The sequence below is a fragment of the Musca vetustissima genome, unplaced genomic scaffold (assembly GCF_032173495.1).
Source record: "Musca vetustissima isolate MV318-11 ecotype Yass unplaced genomic scaffold, APGP_CSIRO_Mvet_v1 utg7156, whole genome shotgun sequence".
NCBI lineage: Eukaryota > Metazoa > Arthropoda > Insecta > Diptera > Muscidae > Musca > Musca vetustissima.
Window position 1 is genome coordinate 96724 of NW_026876342.1, and position 18026 is coordinate 114749.

General features: G+C 34.2%; 6 non-coding genes across 6 annotated transcripts; 1 reads left to right on the top strand and 5 right to left on the bottom strand.

Moving 5' to 3' along the window:
- The first annotated feature begins 5083 nt into the window (after positions 1 to 5083).
- Trnas-uga (transfer RNA serine (anticodon UGA)) lies at positions 5084 to 5165 on the top strand. Its single transcript has one exon. It is a non-coding gene; the product is annotated as a tRNA-Ser (tRNA).
- Positions 5166 to 5554: 389 nt separating this feature from the next.
- Trnas-uga (transfer RNA serine (anticodon UGA)) lies at positions 5555 to 5636 on the bottom strand. The gene has a single exon. It is a non-coding gene; the product is annotated as a tRNA-Ser (tRNA).
- Positions 5637 to 5825: 189 nt separating this feature from the next.
- On the bottom strand, positions 5826 to 5897 carry Trnag-ucc (transfer RNA glycine (anticodon UCC)). Its single transcript has one exon. It is a non-coding gene; the product is annotated as a tRNA-Gly (tRNA).
- A 295-nt stretch (positions 5898 to 6192) lies between these two features.
- Positions 6193 to 6264, bottom strand: Trnag-ucc (transfer RNA glycine (anticodon UCC)). Its single transcript has one exon. It is a non-coding gene; the product is annotated as a tRNA-Gly (tRNA).
- A 1804-nt stretch (positions 6265 to 8068) lies between these two features.
- Trnag-ucc (transfer RNA glycine (anticodon UCC)) lies at positions 8069 to 8140 on the bottom strand. The gene has a single exon. It is a non-coding gene; the product is annotated as a tRNA-Gly (tRNA).
- Positions 8141 to 10580: 2440 nt separating this feature from the next.
- On the bottom strand, positions 10581 to 10652 carry Trnag-ucc (transfer RNA glycine (anticodon UCC)). The gene has a single exon. It is a non-coding gene; the product is annotated as a tRNA-Gly (tRNA).
- Positions 10653 to 18026: the final 7374 nt, after the last annotated feature.

The window sequence follows — 18026 nt, forward strand, 5'->3', positions numbered from 1 at the left end:
TAATTCGTACGATAATTACAATTGGGAAACCGATAGGGCTGGAACACTGAAATTTTGGAAATAACGTTACTTTTGGAGTGTAGGATTGGGGTATGAATGGAGTTTTGGAAATTCTTTCTTATGGGTACTAAATGGTACTAAGTTTGGTACAATCTGGTACAATCTCAATTTTGGTAAACCGATAGAGGTGTAATCCTGAAATTTGAAGTTAGGATCATTGATGGGGGGGGGTAGGATTTGTGGATATGTTGGAAGTTTTGGAAATTCGTACGATAGAACTGGAACACTGTATTTTGGAAATAGGGTTACTATTGGAGTGTAGAATTGTGGTATGGATGTAATTTTGGAAATTCATTCTTATGAGTACTAAATGGTACAATTTGAATTTTAGGTGAACCGATAGGACTGAATCTTGAAATTTGGAGTTAGGATCGCCGTTAAGGTGTAGAATTGGACTATATAGGAAGTTTTGGAAATTCATAGTAGTGTGTACTAAATGGTACTAAATTTTGTACAGTTTAGATGCAGAAAATTTTCGATATAGGGCATCATATAAATATTGCGAAATTTTGAAAGTCTTAGCCGCACTTTTGTATTCCAGGTTTTTGGATGGTGAAAAATATCTTTGCAGAAAAATTTCGATAAAGGTTTCAGCCCCTTTGCTGCAGTTTGAAGGTTGAAGCTGTATTTCCCACCGAAGTTGTTGTAATTTGAAATATAGTATTCAATCAGAAATCAGTGAGCGGAGCAGTATAGTCGGACGGGGTCGACCGATAAAGGTCAACAAATATTACTAATATTCAGTAAATCCCTTCTAATTACTTGTCCAGATTCTCTTCACGGTGGGTTGTGTTATGATGATCGACTTTCAATTGTGGACTATATATGGAGTAGAAAAAACACAAAAAATTAAGTTTTCGGTCCACCTCATCCCAATATTATTATCTGATCATCACCGAAAATTATAGGCGTTATCCTTGACCATTCCTGGATCCTCATGGAAATTTTCAAAGCGATCCGCGCTGTATTTCCGCCTCCAGTGTAGTAATGTGTTACTAAATAATATCTGAGTACGTAAGCACCTGTAAAAATTTAAATGTTATTCCCGCATCCGAGTACATACGACAATATAATTGGTATCAATTTAAAGGTCAACCACTCCTCTTGGATATACTATCAACTTCTCGGCTCTATGTTATTCAGGAGTAAATATATACGCTATAGAATACAAATTTGGTCTTTTTTCACACAAAAGTTAGGGTCCATTTGACTCGCTAAATATTGATCGATCTTTATCAAAACAGGCATGTTTATTCTTTGGCCCAACCACCTTCTCCATGTAGAAATTCGCGGTGTTTGGGCCATAATTGCGGCCTCTAGAGCGACCAGAAAATCAGAAAAAAATTTAGTTTTTGGTCCATTTCATCCCCTAAATATTAACCGATCTTTACCAAAAACAATAGTGGTCTTCATTGGGCAGAACCCATCTTACATGCAAAATTTCGTGAAAATTGGTCCATAACTGCGGCCTGTATCGTGTTTACAAATTATAATGGACAGACGAGATATGACGATCGGTATACTTAATTTGTGGAATGTTGAAATTCTTAGCAAAGTTCTCCGATCTGCATATAAAGGTCCTGGTAAAATTGACTCCGCAACCACTGTCCACTAATGATACGACTTAAGAAACATTTACAAAAACAACATTAAATTATCATTCATACCTTGGACACACATCTGCCATATAGTGTGGCACCTAGAATGAAATTCAGTTTTAGTTGGCTCGAGTCATGTAAAAGAATAACCCGCTGTTTATTACAACCATCCTGCAAATTCCCCCTTCGAAAGAGCATGCGTAACCCCAATGCATGCTATTAAACTTTTATCATTATACATTTCTGAAACATGTTTGGAAATGCTTGAAATTTTTATAATAACAGAAACAGAAAAACAGCCAAAACGCGTTGCGTTTTTTAATAAATCAATTATTACAGTTATTACGCATTGGCTGGACTTTTTTGTTTAGTTTTTTTATTATAAGTATTTTATCCTATACCTTGCGAAAAAGGGGAAGGTAAATTGAACAGCAATATTATCGGAATGTACATTGTACATACCTTGTGATACGAATGACATACATTGTGTGTAAACATTTTGTCATTTGGTAGGGGGGTTCCGTCATGCAGAAAATTAAAGGTGTTAATTTGCCGTGGAGGTAGGACCTAAACGTTATGTAATATATCGTAATGACACTTCAAAAATACTATTTAGTCGCACAAAATTATTAAATAGTTTTCGTTGGTCTGTCATTATGTCAATGTCAACCAATGTAATGAAATAGGGCGTTCACTGATATGGTTTGGTGTAGGTATAACATGTAGAATGATCACACATATATAATATAACTGAGTCCAAGGAAACAATTTTAAAGACATAAACATTGAATACATAGATTACGCTTAAAGTCAGTCGGGTTCACCAGTTTTAACGCACTATTCTCTATCTAATAATCAGATAAATTTGGCCGCTGAAAAAATTGACAGTCTTGACCCATGTTCTGACATAGCCCACATAAAAATGTCTCCCAGTTTAGATATTTTTATGGTCCTAGGAACATTTTCCAATCAAAATAGTTTTAATTTGGAATTTTATGTTATTCGTTCACTCTTAAAATTTTTATTTTTCTCGTTATTTCAGGGTTCCGATGGTAGTTTTTGGTGGTTATTAAACATCTTCGCAAATATTCGCTTTTTACTACGTATTTTCATGTTCCTACAAGTTCCAAAATTTTTTCCTAAATATTGCTACGCATTCGTCTCTATAGACTGGTTGAAGACGTATGAAGCTATTTATGGTATTTTCGAACGGATATTTATTATTTTAGACCTATGACAATATTTATGATGATGGAGGTTTGGATGAGGTCGCGGGCTAGTGTAAGAAGGACATTGCATTTTTATTGCTTGAATATTAATATGTTTAACACTAGAACGCCGAAGGCGGCCATTTTGACCGCTTTCCAATTTCAAGTACAAAAGCAACTGTGCATTTAATGACCCTTTTTTTTAAAATTTGGTGACTTTTTGTACCTCATAGAATTACGTTTATTATAAAAAATTGACCAACTTTAAAAAAAAGTGTCATTAAATGCACAGTTGCTTTTGTACTTGAAATTGGAAAGCGGTCCACACTCACATACGACCAACTGTGGAACTTGAGAACTACAGCTTCAAGGTAGTTAAAGACTTTTTATACCTTGGTACCGCCATAAATAAAACGAATGACATCAGTTTTGAAATTCGGAGAAGGATTGTGATGGCCACACAGATGCTACAATGGTCTAAGTAAGAAGTTTAGAAACAAGGCCACCTCCCGCCAGACCAAACTCACACTTTTCAAGACGCTGATACTACCCGTGCTATTATATGGATCAGAAGCATGGGTACTTGCGCAAGCAGATGAGGCAGCTCTTGGGATGTTTGAGAGAAAAATTCTCCGAAATATCTACGGGCCGATCTGCGTCGATGGTGAATATCGGCGTCGAATGAACCACGAGCTTTACAATTTATACGCGGACATCGACATAATCAGTCGTATTGAGCTGCAGCGACTACGGTGTCTAGACCATGTTGTGCGAATGAATGAAAATGCCCCAGCTCAAAAGGCATATAAAAATAAGCCTACTGATGGTTCCCGTAAAAGGGGGAAGGCCACGACTTAGATGGAAAGACCAAGTAGAAAACAACATCTTGGAACGTGGTCTTCCAAATTGGTGGACTTGCGCACAAGACCGACGCGCTTGGAAATCTTCTTTAAGCTCGGCTTATGGAACAACTGTTCTGTAACAAGCCAGCTAAGTAAGTAAGTTTCAGTCTTGTCCATATCAACAGTTGACAGTGTTCCACTATTCAATTGTTCTCTATATTAGGTTCTGTGCTAAGTTCATATCTAGGTTAAAATTTGAAAATATGTCAAACAAGTATAAAAATGCTTTAAGTTTGGCTGGGAAAACCTTATTTTACCATCCACCACGTTTTGAGCATTCAATTCAAAATTCCTTAATTCTGTCCATATCTGTATATGGGGACTATGTTTTTGCATGCAAAAAACCAAACCAATACAGATACTGAATGATACATTGTATAATTTCTGGAAATGAGTTTTTTGTTCACAATGTACCAAATTATACACACATGAATGATAAAATTCGATTAACAACTTAATAATACAGAAAATTGGGCAGCACATTTCTATGGGGCTATAGGACTTTATTTGACATTCTTCTAATGTCCGATTTGGACCAAATAAGCACCGTTTTGCTGTACGATTTGTAGACATTTTAACGGTAACTTCATAATGCCTCTCTCATAGAAGTCGTGCTCTCTATTTGCAAAAAACTCTAGTAATCGATTTTCACAATCCCACCAATTTTTTATCATTAAAGAAATTTTTCAATGCAAGAAAAAGATGATAATCGCTTGGTGCCAAGTCCGGCCTGTATGGCGAAGTTCCGAAGTTCCTGGCAAGTCACTGTAGATGTTGTGTCCTGAACAGAACCTTCCTGGCCATTAGTCCTGGTTTGGCCACCGTTTGAGGTGCTTCACCGCTCTTTGACCACGATCGTTTTCGCACAGGGTTATCGTATGTGATCCATAGACCCATGGTTATCTCATTCCGTTTGGCCAAGGTTTCGCAGATAGAAATTCGATCCATCCTTTTTTCTGTTAATTGTTTTTGTTAGTTTTATGGTCGACTGCTTAAATGCTGGCCAACTTCCATGATTTCTCCGATTTTATCGACGAAAAAATAATGTATTCCTATTTCCCCAACTTAATTCGTGTAACTTGTTTTGCCGCCATATTTTGTTTTCATAAAACGTCATGTTTTTTCTTATAGAAAAGACAAATCTTTAATTTTTAGTGATCGTGATAAAATGTACGTATGTAAGGTGCGAGTGGTATAAATTTAAATTATTATTATATTATTAAAAACACAACTTCACCGTTGATATTAAAGTTAATATTCAAATTAGCTAATGTAACCTGAAACCTCATTAAGCAGATTGTATTGGACGATAACAGCTGCGGTGTCCGAGTGGTTAAGGAGATGGACTTGAAATCCATTGGGTTCTACCCGCACAGGTTCGAATCCTGTCCGCAGCGATATATATTTTTTTATCTCAAGTGAAACATAAATATCTACTTTGGAAGTATTGAAACTGGGTAAAAATTCAATGATCAAATTTGTAAATGAAGAATAAAGCAGAAAAAAGATAGTAGGTTAAAATGAAAGCCATAGGTCAGTAAGGAAGAAGTTTGTGTGTTGGTGATATCATCAGATACGATATATAATACTTTTATACCGCCGATATCAATAAACCAAGGAGTAATGTCATAAAATCGCATATTGTCAAAAATAAAACATAAACACCAAGAATGTTTGTTGTACCTATGGAACCTATTTCCCAATATTTTAAGGCAATATTACGCTGGTGTTATTTAAAGAGTTGTAACATATTTTGGAATAAATATCGTTTGTATAAAAAATCTATCGCTGCGGACAGGATTCGAACCTGTGCGGGTAGAACCCAATGGATTTCAAGTCCATCTCCTTAACCACTCGGACACCGCAGCTGATTGACGACAGTGTTGCAAATATTTAAGTGTTTTAATTAATTTTTATTTTTTTAATTATAACTATTAAATATTTAATTATAAAAAATATTACCTTATTTAAAAGTGTGCATAATTACTGTTTTACTTCAAATAAAGCAGCAAACAATATTCAATAATAAAAATAAAAAAAAAAACATTAAAAAGGTGTGCGTCGGCCGGGAATCGAACCCGGATCAACTGCTTGGAAGGCAACTATGCTGACCATTACACCACCGACGCACCTGAAAAGTAGGGTTTTCAGAAGTTGTTTTCAATTTATTGATGTTGTTTGACATTTAAAAAAATATATATTTTAAAAAAAGGGTTTTGATATATAGCTTTATTTTAGAAATTAATACAAACTCCCATTTCATTATTTTCTTTTAATCAGACTTTATGTATCCAATTTTTACAAATTTCCGAAAACCGGAGAAGAAAGTATTCGCAAATTGATTCTAAGTCGTAATTTATATTTTTGTTGAGGTTTAGAATAGCGAATTTTTCAATCGACTTTTTGAAACATTGGCAAAACATGTGCGTCGGCCGGGAATCGAACCCGGATCAACTGCTTGGAAGGCAACTATGCTGACCATTACACCACCGACGCCTCTGCGTTCGTCGCTCTAATAGGTTGTTTTGAATTGAAGGGTGGATTTTTTATTTTAAAAATCATTTATTTTTGGATATAATTTAAAGGAGTTTATATGATGGTGATTTATATTCGTCTGCTGAAATTTATAATTTCTTGGCTCCACATTTTGATGAGGCATACAACCTACCTTATGATGGGTAAATATCGAAAACACTGACATATATTGTTATTAAATTTAAAACTAGCTTTAAAGTCGTTAATTCTAACAAAACTGATCTGCTTCAGGGGTTTATAAACGCTGATAATCGTTTTTGGTGTTGATATGTAAAATCGCCTCATGAACTTTCACGATGTCCTTTAAAATATCGAAATATAGACGATCCACACTACTCTTTAAATTTGGTTGGTAAATATACCGAAATTCGGCAGGTACCGCCTTTTGGGACCTATTACAAAACATTAATCTAAATAACAGAATATTCTAACAGCAAATCCGAACTAATTGAACAGTCAACGTTATTCGGAAATTCTGTTTTCTTTAAACTATCAAAATAATCAAAATTTAGAGGTACAATTCTATGGGATTTCTGACGATTATTTCAAGGTATAACATAACAAAAAACAGTAAGGAAAGTTGTAAAGCCGGACTGGGCCGACTATATGATACCCTTCACCACTTTGGGTATATTCTACATATGTATCCTAACATATGTAGAATATATCTGAACCGATTTCAGGGAAACTTGCAGGAGACTAATTTATATTACATTAGTACGTTGTGTAAATCGGCCTAGCTATGGATATATAGGGACTTTGGTGCACCAATTACATAAAATCGGACGAAAATATTTATGGGAGTTATATCTAAATCTAAACCAATTTTCACGATACTTAGCACACGTCATTCTACCCTTAATTGAGTACGCTATGACAAACTTCGTGCAAATCGAATGATTTTCAGAGATTTTGATGCACCAATCACCTAAAATCGGATGAAAACATATATGGGAGCTATAATGCAAATCGAAAGATATATAGGGTCTTTGGTGCACCAATTACCTTAAATCGGATGAAAATATATGGAAGCTATATCTAAATCTGAACCGATTGTCACGAAAATTTGAATACATTTCGTGCAAATCGAAGAATACATAGACACTTTGGTGCACCATTTACATAAAATCGGACGAAAATATATATGGGAGCTACATCTAAATCTGAACCGATTTTCAAGAAATTTTACACACATCGTTCTAGACTTGATTCAGTTCGCTATGTCAAATTTCGTGCAAATCGAAATATATATAGGTACTTTGGTGCACCATTTACCTTAAATCGGGCGAAAATATATATGGGAGCTATATCTAAATCTGAACCGATTTTAAGGAAGCTTAACACTCCTTATGATGGGTACATAGACATAATTCATTACGCTATGCCAAATTTCGTGCAAATCAAACGATATACATTGGTACACCATTTACATTAAATCGGGCGAAAATATATATGGGAGCTACATCTAAATCTGGACCGATTTTTCCCAATTTCAATAGGTTTCGTCCTTGGGCCAAATAACAGACCTATGCAAAATTTTACACAAATCGGATCATAAATGCGACCTGTACTTTGTTCACAAAAATACATGGACAGACAGACAGACGGACGGACGGACATGCATAAATCGACTTAAAAAGTGATTCTATGCATATTCTAAAAAGGAACCATGTGTCTACCTCGTTTCCTTTTGCCTGTTAGAAACATATGCACTGTACCACAGTGTGGTGAAGGGTATAAAAATTCCACATCTTATAAAAAGCTGTGCGTCGGCCGGGAATCGAACCCGGATCAACTGCTTGGAAGGCAACTATGCTGACCATTACACCACCGACGCACCTGGCTACTGGAAGTTTTATAGGAGTTTTGAGCTATATGAAAGTCTGACTTTATAAGAGCCCTTATATACTTCTAAGGGAACTATAACACACTAGATCCCCGTCTTGTGTCGGTAATAGGGACCCAAGTTAAAAATGTTTATACATATAGCAGTCCGGAATGTTACTTGAAATTGCACGACGCAAATCGAATTTTCCCGGGTTTTAAAAAGTAAAAGAAATCGGGCGATAGAAGTGACGCCGAACTTAATCTATTTTAATTGGTTTTCTAATTTGACTGGGTCTTTTTAACTGACCTACCTTAAACTGAAATTTCAGTTTTCACGTTGTCTATCAGACCTATCAATGTTGTGAATAATGGACGATCTGCAGACACAAGAAAAATGTAATTATTTTAAAATATGGGTTTTATACCAGTGCTATAGTTCAAATCTGCACATCTATCCACAGATGAAAGTTATAATTTTTGTTATAAAAAAAATTTACATTCCCACTACGACTTCGTACACTCCGACAATAGAGGACACTCCGAAAATAGGGACAATCCATACCAATAAAAGAGTAAAATGATTGACTGACATAACGATTCATCAACGTCCAGACGATACGGCTGAAACTGAAATCTTGAAATTTGGTCCAAAGGCACTAAAAGTACTAAATGTGGTACTATTTGCATTTGGCGAACCTAGAAATCTTAAATTTTAAATGAGAGTCACTGATGGAGTGTAGAATAGATGTAGCAAAGAGTTTTTTTGGAAATTCGTATCTACAAGTATCCGAAAAGTACTAAAATGCCCTAAATTCGGTATCATATAAATGGATAGAGCTAAAAACTTAAAAACTTGTGATTTGCAATGCGAACTAAATTTGAAAAGTGAAGTGTATACAAGGAGATGGGTTTGAAAGTGTATATCCGTGTATACAAAGAGTACTAAACCGTACTAAATTTGGTACTACTTGAATTTGGAGAAACGGACGGAATATTACCGTCGGATTGTAGGATTGGCATATGTAGGTAGTTTTTAATATTTGTACTCTTGAGTACGAAAATACTAAGTGCTACTACATTTGGTACAATTTGGAACCGATAGAGCTGGAAAACTGAAATTTGGAAATAAGATTACTACTGCATTGTAGAATTGAGGTATGTTGGCAGTTGAGAAATATCGTACTTATGTGTACTAAATTTTGTATTATTTCAATTTTGGTGAACCCATAGAGCTGCAATCCTGAAATTTGGAATTAGGATCACTGTTGGGGTGTAGTATTGGGGTACGTAGGAATGAAATTTCTACAAATGTGTACTAATGGTACTAAATTTGTTACAATTGAGATTTAGGTGAATCGATAGAGCTGGAATCCTGAAATTTGAAATTAGGATTGGGGAAATTTTGGAAATTTGTATTTATGATTGTTAAGGTAGGTAGTTATGGAAATTTATATTAATGTGTACTAACTGGTACTAAATTTGGATATGGGTGAACCAATATTTGAAATTTGGATATTTTTGGAAATGGGTATTACAAGAGTAGAAAGGGTAATAATTGATACCAAATTTGGTGTGTAGTGTTGAGATATGGAGGTAGTTTTGGAAATACGTACTGTAACAGAACATAGATACTAAGTGGTACTAAAATTTTAATTATGGTTGGTATTGGTTTTTAAATAATTCCCGCATTCGCTAACGAAGTAGCGGACATATGCTGGTAGAGGATATATATGAAACATTGTAGTCTAAATCAAGGAATTAAAAACATTTTCTCAGTCACAGTTTTAGGAAGTAATTTTCATTTCTGCTTCTAAGAATGAAGGGAATTGACCATATCCATTTTTTTGATATATAGAAATGGTCAACAAATGGCTGTATTTTGTATATCTTCATAAAATTATTTGCCATTGGATGCAGCGCCTATATACCGATACCTTCCGAGATCTAGTAGTGAACGTATTATTTCAGTCCTAGACTTTGTAAGGTCGATAAATATCGATCCTAACCCTTCTTAACCGTCCGAAACAAATATGGGAACCAATATTGATAATTTGTGATAGGGAGGTTTACCCAATGAGAATACAAATTATAAAACATTACATCCAATTTAGTTGAAAATCTCCAAAATACCGAATATTGGGAACATTCCAATAGATGGACCGATATATCCAAGTATACCAAACAAACTAGGAATGCTTGCAATGCCTGACTTGGGACACATAATGGGCAGCGCCATTATGGCTTCAAAATTGAATATTATACAGTCAAAATCGTTTACAACGACATATTGGTTATAACTACTTATCCAAAAGTCCAGAAAAAAGTTCTGCCCTTTATTTGTATCGTTTATAACGATATATCGTTTATAGCGACCAATTTTGACGTTGTACGCGATTTCGATTTTACTTAGTTATTATTTTCCCCGATTTATTGGAGGTTTTAAAAAAGTGTGCGTCGGCCGGGAATCGAACCCGGATCAACTGCTTGGAAGGCAACTATGCTGACCATTACACCACCGACGCCTCTGTCTTATTAGATGTTTATAGCCTCACTTATTTTTAGAACAGAATGTATTATTTTGAAAAAAAATTCTTAGAACTTCCAATAATTAGAATTAAACAACATCTAATTTAAATATTGAAATATTAAGTTGGTGAAAATGGAATGTATCTGCGCTTGGATAAGTTGTGCTTGCTTGAGTTGAGTGTTTGTTTTTTATTCTATTTATAGAACAAATGTATTCAAGCTCAAACTCTGTACCTACTTTGGAACCAGTTTCCAACCCTTCCAACCATTTATTAATGGAACATGATTGTTGTTGTTTTTAATTTATTTAACCCCATTTTCTAGAATTCTCTTTTAAATTTGAATTTTTGATTATGAAACATTTGTTTTGGCTTATTATTTGTTTTTCTATTTTTAGAACAGAACACAGTAAGCAACAAGAATTCAAATATTTATTCTCTATGAATCATAACAGAGGCTGGCTCCTCACAATATCAATAAAAACTCTTCTTTGGTCGATATCTCTACCGAGCGAGCCACAGCACACAAAACAACACGCCGGCAGCGGCGTTGGTGTTTGAACCATGGCACCCTCATAGTATTAGACGAACACACTACCACCTAGCCTATTCTATACTAAAATCCATTGTACTTTAATCATTGTTATGAATTGTAGTAAAATTAGCATATGCCGCTACTTCGTTAGCGAATGTGAGAATTATTTAAACATGTCTAAATATTGTACATATATTCACATTAGTACCATTTAGTTCTTTTGTTATCTTATAGTACGTATTTCCAAAACTGCCTCCATATCTTAACATTACACATCAATTCTCATGGCAACACATATCAAGCCCTATACCAATTTCGGTATCATTTATTACCTTCGTTTTCCATGAATCGAGCTCTGTAGGTTCACCCAAATCTTAATTTTACCAAATTTAGCACGATTTTATTAACCCTTTCAGTGTCAAAAAAAAAAAAAAAATGTCGGAATAAAAATCTAAAATTTTGTATTTAAGATCATATAAAGGCATAGAGTTTAGAAAAAAATAGCAATTTTCATTTTAACCCTCGGACAGGTTTGTCTGTCTTTCAGCAAAAAACAAAAACATCAATAGAAACGGTACATAGGATAACCGAAAATCGCAAAGAAAGAGAGTACTTTTAAATGTCGAATATATTCGACAAAAACACTCAAAGGGTTAATATAAATCCAATAAAAATCATATTTCCCAATTTCTGTATTCTAGCCCGATCACATAAATTCGAATTCACAAAACTACATACATACCTCAATTATACACCCCAACAGTAATCATAATTTCAAATTTTTACTATTCCAGCTCTAAAACCAAATTGTATTAAATTTAGTATCATTTAGTATACATATGTACATATTTCCAAAACTACATGCATACCCCCACTTCTAAACTCAAACAATGATCTTTTTTTCTAAATTTCAGTGTTACAGCTCTTTAGGTTCACCTTAATCCCAATTGTACCAAATTTAGTACCATTTAGTACACATTAAAAGAAATTTCTAAAACTTCCTACTTACCCCAATCCTACACTTCAACTGTGATCCTAACTACAAATTCCAGAAAATACAAATTGTACCAAATTTAGTACACGTAAGTACGAATTTCCAAAATTACCTACATACCTCAATTCTACAATGCAGTAGTAATCTCATATACAAATTTTTATTGTTCTTGCTCCATCGGTTCACTCAAAACCAAATTGTACCAAATATAGTACCATTTAGTGCCTTTCGTAGATATATCCGTTAGTACAGTTAAGTACATCTTCAAAACCTTCAAAACCACCTCCATGTATCGATCCTACTCTCAACCTTAATTCGAAATCCAAATTTGAAGTTTTTAGGTCTATCCATTCACATGCTACGAAAGGGTACTAACTTTAGTACATTTTAGTACTTTTCGGATACTTATAGTACGAATGTAAAAATGACATTGCAGCATCTATTCTGCATTCCATCAGTGACCCCCATTTCAAATGTAAGAGTTCTAGCTTTACCGGTTCTACAAATTGAAATAGTACGGCCTTTACTACTTTTCGTGCCATTCTAGTACGAATTTCCAAAAACCCAGACTTATCTCACACCTTTGTACCAAGAGTGACCCTTACCAAGATTTCAAGATTCTAGCATCATCCGTTTCATCTGGGCGTTGATAAATAGTTAGGTCATTCAATCAGTAAGTCAGTCAGTCAATCACTTTTTTCTGAACGCTCCAGAGGCCGCAATTTTGGCCCAAAGTTTTGATAAGGATCGGTCAATAATCAACGGGTCAAATGTGTGAAATAGGACAAAATTTGTATTCTATAGCGTATATATTTACCCCTGAAGGTCATACAGGCCAGATGTTGATAGTATATCCAAAAGGAAATACCAACTATATGTAACTCATTACCACACTAGATAGCGGAAATATAACGCTGATCGCGCTATATTTCCATGAGGACCCAGGTATGGTCAAGGACAACGCCTATAATTTTCGGCGATGATCAGATAATAATATTGAGATGAAGTGGAACTTAATTTTTTTTGAGTCGATCTATAGGTCACAATTGAAAGCCGAACATCGCAACACAACCCACGGTGAAGGGTAGCTGTACTGTACTAATATCGTACTGTATTAATATATATTGCTAATATATATTGCCCAAGCTCATAATATAGAACCATAGAGAGTTAGATTTTCGTGGAAGTTGTGTAGGGTATCATATGGTCAGCCCCGTCCGACTATACTGCTCCGCTCACTGGTTTATTATAAAGTTTGAACGTTGTTCTGCTCCCTTAATGCATGGATCAACATGGAGCAATATTCGTATATTTAGGTAGACAGTTTTTCTACTCCCCAGCCATCCAAAATATAAATTTACAACCACTATAATTACAAATGTTACCAATCTCCCTAAAATATCGAAATCTTGGAGGTTATAATATTACCGGGTCCATATACTCCAAAATACCGAAAATTTTGGGTTACCGATATTGTATACCATTTCCACCAAAAAGGAAACACTTTATTACTGAAATATTTGAAATGAAATATGTCTTCTCTTTTAAGGGGAACCCCCATTCTCGGTTTCAAAAAAATTAATTTTGTATTTAGATTTTATTCTAAATACACTAATTCAAGAATGTACCCTTAAGTCTTAATATTAATGCATGCCTATATGTAATTTGCAAATCTACAAGATATATATTTCATTCGCCAGCCCATTGAAAATCGTACAAAAAAATCAACAATGAATTAGGTCCCCTTTAATCTATGCATTTTATCCCGCATTATTTTAAACCAAATTAAAAAAAAAGTTTACCATAACTAAATCATAATACAAATTCAACGTCAAATAAAACGTCACATAAATACTATTTGTATAAGTGAATGAATATTTTCTACATGCATTGGCAATTATGTATGAATTTACTACGTTGATGTTTATTCGTAGGCATCTGCATTTCGTACAACCTATCACTACTGGTATTCCATGAATTGCAACCGCATCAGGCATAAATTGAAATGAAAATAACCACCATAACCGGCTTCACTCAAAACCATTGAGAATTATAAACGAATAAAGACGGGCAAATGAGACTACAACACGTCAATGATATTAAAAATTTTGATAATCTCCATGAAATGAACGAAGAAGAACTCCACAAATTTTTCGGGGGTGAAAATTATAACAGCAACCTGTATGACAGACAAACAGACAGTCGAGAATGGCATAGTTTGCCACTGACTTCTTCTGCTCCGAGTAAGACAAACGCCAACTTTATGTGGCGTTAAAAACCAATTGAACGATTAATTATTCACACGATATTCGGTGCAGAGCAGAATAGAGAATTGTTTTTGGGAGGCCCAACGAATGAGTGAGTAAAAACAAATGGTAAATGCAATGCATCGGGGAGGTGCGTATGTAGTATGAGTGTTGTGTACATGTAGGTAAATAATCAACGTTATCATGTGTAAGTATGTTTTGTTGTAGTTGCTGTTGAGATAGTAACCCAACAAAATGATAAAGGTTATCTTTCGATTTTGACATGATGTGAGTCAAGTTATATAGCCCTGCCATTTTATACCCTCCAACTGAGTATGGAGGGTATATTAATTTTTTGTCACTCTGTTTGTTACTCATGGTAATACGGATTTTAGACCCTACAAAGTATATATTCTTGACCATGGTTAAATTATAATACGATCTAGCCATGTCCGTATGTCTGTTGTAATTTTCCGAATGACTGGAGATATATTGCCAAAATTTAGCATAGAGTTGTATTTTGTCTGCAGGTAGGTCAAGTTTGATATTGAGCTATATCGGTCCACGTTTAGGCATAGCCTTGTATTTTGGGTTCTCATACCAATGGTACCAAGTCTTCCCCCAAAAATATCCTATACTGGTCCCCCATTTATTGATACCCCCGTCTTCATATTTTAGATAGTTTTGACACGTATTTTGACAATAAGAGGGTTCATTGTACACCACTAGCTTTGATCCATAGGCATCAATTTTCACCCTCTAGACCGACTAGACTATTTTCACCCTCTTGACCTACTAGAGGTCACACAAAAGTCAGGGTTCATTTGACCTTCTAAATATTGACTGATCTATGTCAAAACAGTCATGATTATTCTTGGACCGATCCCCTCTTCATGAAAATGGGACGTTTGGGCCATAATTGCGGCCTCTGGAGCGCCCAGAAAATCAGACAAAAATAATTTTTTTGGTCCATTTCATCCCTTAAATATTAACAGATCTTTACCAAAAACAATGGCTGTCTTCATAGGCCAGAACCCATCATACATGCAAAATTTCCTGATAATTTGTCCATAACTGTGGCCTGTATCGTGTTTACAAATTATAATGGACAGACGGACGAACACATATATCTAGATCGACTCAGCTAATCGAGATATGACGTTCGGTATACTTAAAGATTTGGGGCTGCACAAAGCTATAATACTCTGACAACGTAGTTGTGTGTTATGTGTCGGCATTTTAGAGTGGTGGGGTACATTCGGCTATATACAGAAAGTGCTGTATAAAAATTTCATATATAAGTCCAAACGAGCTTCTATAGACGAAAATGCGATAGAAAAAAGCTACCTCTCCCACAAATAAAGAAAATTGTGTTAAACGGTAATTTTATAATATCATGCGAGCGGACTATCCGATTTGAACCAAACTTTGCACAACCTATTACCTTTACCAAGCAAAGATGAAATACGAAAATCCGATCCATTGGTCCACTCCTTCTGGTACCTAACACACAATGGGTAAACATTTTCAATATTTATAAATCTCATATTAGGCCAAAATAATGTTAGATTTGAACAATCTATAATATTTACAATGCCTAGATAAAGTTCTCTCCCAGATACAGTGGTGGTCACAGAATTAAAACATTTACTGTGGTAAACATTTTTTGATCAGCACTCGATTCGTTTGAAGTATTTTTGAAAATTTGTTAATTCAGAACACTTCGATATACTGCACTTAAGAGATTTAGTGTGAAAATAGAAAAATTTTGCATACAATTTTTCCATAAATGACGGTTTTTATGAAAATACATCGACTTTGAAGTGGCCATATAATTAAAACATTGTGTGGAATTTTTTACTTTACTGCATTTTTTGAAAATATTTTTAGAAAATCTCTTTAATTTAGTTAAATTATGAAAACTAAGCACCGATAAAATCATTTACAGATAAAAAATTTTGAAAAAATTCTGTAAAATCCATCAAAATTGCCAACAATATGTACAGTACACCTTATATTCAGAAAATCACCCTTATTATAGAAAATAAAGGTCCGAATGCACCAGAAATTGCTAGAATTAGTCGAAAACAATAAATAATTCTCAAAATAAATAAATATTTGAAATAAAAACTCAAAAAATTGGAATTAGCATAAAGTAACGATGCAATTTCAATAGCCTTTACTAAAGGCTATTGTGAGATTAAATCGATTGATATTGGTATTTATTATATCAAATCGACTGTTTGAGTAGTACAGAATATATTTTATCAAAAAATATATCTGTCAGAACAGGACGAACAGAGATCAACGCCTAGGTTTACGAGTAAAAGTTTCAGGCACACAGTAGCATTTTTGATGTTTAACACAAGACTTCAAATACTTGTCAAACTGAAAAATTTTTACTTTCATGATACTAAAATAGATTAAGTGGAAGTTATTCGATTCAAAAAATATTAGTTTGGAAAAATATTGTCATGTTCAATAGATTTTAAGGGTCAAGAGTTGATCATCAAACATACTGCTGTGTGCCTGAAACTTTTACTCGTCAACCTAGGCGTTGATCTCTGTTCGTTCTGTTCTGACAGATATATTTTTTGATAAAATATATTCTGTACTACCCGAACAGTCGATTTGATGTAATAAATACCACTATCAATCGATTTTTTCTCACATAATGCAAAAATATTCCGGCCTCCTTTAGTAAAGGCTATTGAAATTGCATCGTTACTTTAGGTTAGTTCCAATTTTTTGAGTTTTTATTTCAAATATTTATTTATTTTGAGAATTATTTCTGGTGCATTCGGACCTTTATTTTCTATAATAAGGGTGATTTTCTGAATATAAGGTGTACTGTACAAATTGTTGGCAATTTTGATGGATTTTACAGATTTTTTTCAAAATTTTTTATCTGTAAATGATTTTATCGGTGCTTAGTTTTCATAATTTAACTAAATTAAAGAGATTTTCTAAAAATATTTTCAAAAAATGCAGTAAAGTAAAAAATCCCACACAATGTTTTAATTATATGGCCACTTCAAAGTCGATGTATTTCCATAAAAACCGTTATTTATGGAAAGATTTTATGCAAAATTTTTCTATTTTCACACTAAATCTCTTAAGTGCAGTATATCGAAGTGTTCTAAATTAACAAATTTTCAAAAATACTTCAAACGAATCGAGGGCTGATCAAAAAATGTTTACCACAGTAAATGTTTTAATTCTGTGACCACCACTGTATATCTGTCGTTAACACCGACTGACACTTTTTTCTTGTTTTCAAATCGGTTCAGATTAAGATATAGCTTACATATATAATTCCCTCCTATTTGACATTAAGGTTGATTATGAAGAGCATACCAAAATTGTATCTAGGAGCTTTGTGAAAAACAAATTTAGATATAGCTCCCATAAATATTGTCATTCGATTGCATGCAAATGGTGCTCCAAATAATCAACGTGTGTCCGATTGATATGTAATTTTGGATAGACCGCTGTGCCCGCAGATGTTCCGTCAACAAATGTAAAACTAATATATTTTTGTAAATAACTGTATATGGTGATAATATTGAACTGACGAGGATCAGTGGCGTTATCCG